The sequence below is a fragment of the Dasypus novemcinctus genome, chromosome 24, assembly GCF_030445035.2.
Source record: "Dasypus novemcinctus isolate mDasNov1 chromosome 24, mDasNov1.1.hap2, whole genome shotgun sequence".
Taxonomy (NCBI): Eukaryota; Metazoa; Chordata; class Mammalia; order Cingulata; family Dasypodidae; genus Dasypus; species Dasypus novemcinctus.
The window spans coordinates 30094048-30100386 of NC_080696.1; the positions used below are offsets into that span (position 1 = coordinate 30094048).

Below are 6339 nucleotides of genomic sequence, written 5' to 3' on the forward strand. Positions count from 1 at the left end.
TTCATGCTGGTCATGTATGAGGGAGAGAAGTGTGTCACCTTTCCCAACCATGGATTATATATCTTTCCCTTCAATTGATAGTGCCAATCTAGATTACATGCCCACCATGGGTGCAAGTCAACAAGTAAATGACAATGGCTCAAGTCTAGGTCCAAGATTCAATCACTGCCAGCAGGATGGGATTTATACGCTAAAGTAATGCTAGCTGCCCCAACAAACAAGGCTCTAAAACAATAGAACTTCATTTCTTGCTCAGATATCACCAAAAACATGTATTCCTGATCAATGGGAAGCTCTTCATCAAATAGTAACTTAGGGACACAGGCTCCTTCCATTTTATGACTCTACTGTCTTTAATGCATGGCTTCCAAGGTCACCATGCTTATTTGCATCAAACAGCAGGAGAGGAAAGAACAGAGACAATCATATATAGGAGGTTATATCGGCCAGGCTTGAAAGCGATGCACATCACTGGGTTAGAACTTAGCAGTGGTGTGCTAGAGCCAGCTCCCAAGGCTCATGAGAGCTGATTGTAAAATTTTCAGAAAAATTTTGAACTGGTTGTTAAACAGAGCCATAATAGAAATTAAATTATATAAATTTATAATTAAATTATATTAAAAACAAAGACAATAGTATGTACTCAAAACATCTCTTTTTAATTATGTTACTACATTTTACTTTCATCAAAGCTCTAGAGTTATTTATATGTATTATATCTGCATATGTCTGGTATCTGCATTTTACCTATTGTATCTGTATACCTTAAAATGGTATGCCACTGAGCTCCATTCTCAACTTTGCTTTCAGGGACAACACATTGGTATTTTGAAATCAGCAATGCTGGGAATATTTACACAATGGAAATCAGCAGATGCTGCAGTCAGGCCCTCCCTGCACCCTGGTGAACCAGTTTTTAAACATTTACCAGCTGGGAACAGGATGTGGCTCAGGCAATTGAGTTCCCATCTACTACATGGGAGGTCACTGGTTTGGATCCCAGTGCCTCCTAAAAAGCCAGCTGGCATGGTGGACAGGCATGGCGAGCTGATGCAACAGAATGATGCAACAAGAGACACGGGGAGGAAAAACATAATGAAAAACACAACAGAAGCAGGGAGCAGAGGTGGCTCAAGCAATTAGGCACCTTCCTCCCACATCAGAGTTCCCAGGTTCAGTTTCCGGTGCCTCCTAAAGAAACAAAGAAGATGGACAGACAGCAAGTGAAAAAGAACAAGGGGGTGGGGAGAAATAAATAAAATAAATGTTTAAAAAAAAATAGTCACATGGTCACACTAAACTGCAAGGGAGACTGGGAAATCTAGTCTACTGCAGGTCCAATTGGGACAATTCTGAAAGTCATGGTCTTGTTTCATACAAGTTTGGGGATATTAGATATTGGGGAGGCAGCTACAACATCATACCTGTATCCCCTAGGACCCAACTCAGGACCTGGCCTACATTCCATGCAAGTTTCCAGAGGTGCTAGAAAGCCCAGGGGTCCTGGAGAGAAAGGTTAGCAACAACAGTTTGGGTTTCCCACGACAGGAAGACAGGCAGAAAGTGGGCAGAATGTCCACTTGTTCTGAGCTCTAGTGAACCAATTTGACAGAGGAAAATGTCTTGCCATATCATTTGTCTTTGCAAGCCTAGAGACCTAAGATTCAGAATTATATTCTCCCATGGGGTCACTCAGAATATGATGCTATATGATACCTTCGGGGCATGTGTGGGCAGAAGAGGCCAAAGCTGCAGGCAGGTAGAAGACTTTCTCATATCCACTTGAGCTACGTTGGAGAGACACCAATTAAGAAGGAAGAGAAGCAGTAGAAGACACACCAGTTCCCGGCAGCAGCTTCTCCCAAAGCCAATTTGGGTCATGTTTGACAAGGGAAGATGCTGACTGAGGCACCTGGCAGCTGAGCCCTGCAATCAGCATGGTTGGGCAGCATGTCAAACATCAGTTCTCAGAGGTAATGCAGAGGTTATGCAGGAGGACTCTGGATTTGGGAAGACTTCATTCTTATGTTCTCAGTGATCTTGGGCAAGATGCTTAAACTCTCTGAGTTCTGTTTCCTCTTCTGCAAAAGATAGTTAATACCTGTATTGCTGGTGTGGATGACACTGAGTACAGTGCTGCCATAGAGTAGGTTCTCAATATGGTGAAGCAATTATTAAAAGGAAAAGGAAAATAAATCAACTTACATTGAAGACCTACTCACATGTCAGGTGCTCTATACACATCATCTCCTTTAACTTTAACAGCAACTCAGGGCCTCCAAGTTTTGAATAGCCACAACTGGAGTTTGCAGGGTAATAGTACAGCAGCAACCCTGCAAAGTAGAAATTCTCCTTCTCATTTTATAGAGAAGGAAACTGCGGTATAGCAGATATTTTGGGGGTCTCACCCATATCCTCTTGTCATTACCACCTGAGTGACTTCCAACAGCTAACACCTGCATTTCTTTGCCCAAGGATTTCCTCTTGCAGTTGGCCTGGCAGGATGGATATGCTGAAACATTAACAGCTCCCTCCCCTGCAGGTTCCAGACACTGACTGATGGGAGTTTGAGTAAATACCCTCTCTTCCTTGCCCTTCAAAGGGATACCCCAGAGGCATGTGTTCCACATTGTCTCCCTGAAATCCCCAGTGGGATCAAACTCCTGGCCCACAATGCTAACTGCCTAACACACACCCCCTCCCATTGGCTGCTTTTCCTTCCTTGCCTCACTTTCCTTCTCCCCTACCAGTGTTTCCTTCCTTTTTTTTTTTTCTTTTTCCTTTTTTGAGGTACCAGGGCAGGAGAGTGAACCCAGGAATTCCCATGTGGGAAGCAGGTGCTCAATTGCTTGAACCACATCTGTTCCCTCCCTTCATCTTTCAAATGAACTACTTGCACTTGAAGTCTTGTCTTAGGGTCTGCGTATTGGAGGATCTCACACTAAGGCATAAGGCTTATAGAGGTAAGGAGATTCAGCCCAGTTCACTCAGCTCACAAGAAGAAGAACTATTCGGTACTAGTTATCTTGGCAAGGAATGTTCTTGGTTGCAAGTAAGCTATTACCATGTAAAAGTGATTTAAGCATGAAGACATTTTGTTATTTCATAAGAAGTCAGAAGCCAGGTAGTCCAGTGCTGGTGCAGTAGCTCAGTGAGCTCATCAAGAGCTTTGTGTTGCTTAGGTCTTGTGAATTAGTGATGGGGGTAGATTTGAAGATGTTCTCTACCTTATCTTCTAAGGGTGTTAGGGATAGTATCTTCTTTTGAGACTCTTCTGACCAATTAGATTATTTATTTTAAAGATTTATTTATTTATTTCTCTCCCCTTCCCCTGCACTCCAGTTGTCTGTATCTATTTGCTGCATGTTCTTCTTTGTCTGCTTCTGTTGTTGTCAGTGGCACGGGAACCTGTGTTTCTTTTTTGTTGCGTCATCTTGTTGTGTCAGCTCTCCGTGTGTGTGGCACCATTCCTGGGCAGGCTGCACTTTCTTTCGCGCTGGGCGGCTCTCCTTACGGGGCGCACTCCTTGCGCGTGGGGCTCCCCTACGCGGGGACACACCTGCGTGGCACGGGACTCCTTGCGCGCATCAGCACTGTGTGTGGGCCAGCTGCACACGGGTCAAGGAGGCCCGGGGTTTGAACCATGGACCTCCCATGTGGTAGACAGATGCCCTAACCACTGGGCCAAGTCTACTTCCCCAATTAGCTTATTTTTTCTTAGGAGGGAGTGCTTTTTTTTTTTTTTAAAGCATAATTAAGAATATAAGAGTAGCAGATATAAGGAAATAAGGAAAAGGTCCTATACTTAGGGCTGAGACAGACTGCCCAAGAAAGAGCTCTCCCTCCTCCAGGTTGAGATCCAGACATTGTTGGAAAGGGAAAGGACATGGTTCAGTGGGTGATAAAGACCTTGCTCAGGTGCACTGCTGCCAGGCCTTGTTGGAAGTCTGTCCTCCAGGATGTCAGGGAAGCCATTCACAGGGAGGTACCAGGCCCAGAACTCACTGAAAACCTGCTTGAAAGTATGCTTGGGAATCCATCCACAGAAAGGTACACTGATGGTGGCAGTCTGCTGTTAAGTTTCCCTAGGGGAGCTGGAGAAAACTGTTGGCTGCTGCATGAGCTGGGCACTGGGGAAGCCATCCTGTGCTAGGGCTGAGTGCTGACAAAGAAGTGAATGCTGCTGGGCCCGGGTCCTACACATGTAGGAGTTGAGTATTGGTGAAGCTGCATATGTTATTGGAATGGGGCATGAAGAAGCCACCTACACTAGAGGAGCTGAGTGCTGGTGAAGCCACACATGTTGCCAGAGCTTGGTGTTATAAAAAGCATGTAATCTAAAAGAATCATGTGGGGAGGATAGAGTAACCCCTTCCTCCTCCAATGACTCCCAGTATCCTCTACTGTCCTCTACTGACAAAAGCTTAACTTTGTGCCAGCTGGCAAAAAAGATAGACTTACAGAGCCTATCCATATTATTGCAGAGCAGAGAATGAAGGGTAGGATTGGACTGCGAGAAAATAAACTGATAATTGACACAGTCCACCCCTTTGGCTACTGTATTAGTTTTCTATTGCTGTGTAACAAATTAGCACAAATTTAGCAACTTAAACTAGATTACATTACTATAAAGCTACAGTAGTCAGAACAGTGTGGTACTTGTACATAGACAGATCAAAGGAATAGAATTGAGAGTCCAGAAATAAATGCATGCATCTATGGCTGATAATAGTGGGGTGAGTGTGCAGGTGGCACATGACAAAAACAGTCAAGACTTCTGATTTCCTAAACGTTTTAATTTCCTCCTCTGCATTTCAGGGAAGTTCTGACATCTCAATCTCATTAAAAATAGGCCACTGTTGAATCTAAATTTCAGTCAAACAACCAAGTAAGTAGTTAGAGATGCCTCCAGTTGCATGATGCAACACATTATAGCCAGAGTCTCTATAAGTGCAACTATGTCATCAAATTCTGCTCATTATAGTGTTATAATCCACCCTTGGTTTAACACTCTTCAAATCCATAACCACACATGTTCTCCAAGTTTGTGCTGATAATATGTTAGCAAAGTTTGCAATTATTTTGGTCTGCAAGCTATTTTCTCCAAGGGCATAATGTGTACCTGTTGGTCTCCTCCCTGGAGCATGGTGATAGTTATCCTAGTTATGGGCCTAGTTGGAAACAAGGAATGACATAGTAGGTCTTGAAAATGAGCATACCCTCCAAAGCATTTGCCTCAGATGTAAATATCACAGAGTTTTCTTTCTTTCTTTTATTTTAATAGAAGAGAGTACAAACACAGTCCCCTACTACCACAAATTATGCAATGGAGTTTCCCACATTTGGGGAAATCTCAAGAGTCCACACATCCAAAGTGCAATGGATAAGCCTCACCCTGGGAAAACCACCTTCATGATCATGGTATCTCCCCAGCCAGGTAAGTATATAGGGTTTTCAAGCAAAGAAAGTCTCCTGTACTAATATACCAAAGGGCATGCTACTTCTACTAGCAAGGGAAGTTCAGAATGATTTGGGGGTTTAAGGTTTTCCATTGCATCTGGATACAACTGATGTCTCCATTTCAAGTTTAGGATCCTTATTTTCTCAATTAACTTTCACATGAGCAACTTGGTGAGACTGTGAATTCAACTGACATTGTAACTTGGCAACGTGCACAATTTTATATTTATTTTCCACAATATCAGCCTTGTGTCTTTAAGTAATAAAATATCCTTTTAACCTCTCTGGTTCTCAGATCATGATCTGAGATAAGCTTGTCATTTTTCTCTCTGTAAGCACACAAGTCCACTCAAAGGATTCTATCCCACACTACAGTCATTAAAGTTATCATTTCTGGCATAACTGACAGTACAGCATCCTCTTGGGCCTCCTAGACCCTCACTTTGGTTGGCTTTTCATAACAATCAACCACAGATGATAGCTTGTTTAATTGGCACTGCATGCAATTAATTATCAACATCCTATTTCCCACTGGCAAGGAGCTCATCATTGCATTGAAACCCAAGGGCACAACCAAACCAATGCCCATATCCCAGCTTTACATGTTCATCTCCTGGGACCACTCCTATATCAGCCAGAGTTCAGACAGGACACAAAAACCACACAGTCATTTGAACAAAGTTTGTTATAAAAATTACTAACTATAAAAGAGACTATTGGAGTACCAAGGAATTAGCTAGGAAGAAGAGAACTCTAAAGAATATAAGAATGGCAGATATAAGGAGTACCCACTACTTCTGAGACTGAGAAAGAGTGCCCAAGGAAGAGCCCTCAGCCCTGTGACTGTGATCCTTGTTGGAGAGGGGTGGTGGTCATGAC

At 43.2% G+C, this 6339-nt stretch overlaps 1 non-coding gene across 1 annotated transcript; it reads right to left on the reverse strand.

Annotated features, from left to right (window-relative positions):
- Window positions 1–5281: 5281 nt before the first annotated feature.
- LOC111760057 (U1 spliceosomal RNA) lies at window positions 5282–5445 on the reverse strand. The gene has a single exon (XR_002793855.1). It is a non-coding gene; the product is annotated as a U1 spliceosomal RNA (small nuclear RNA).
- Window positions 5446–6339: the final 894 nt, after the last annotated feature.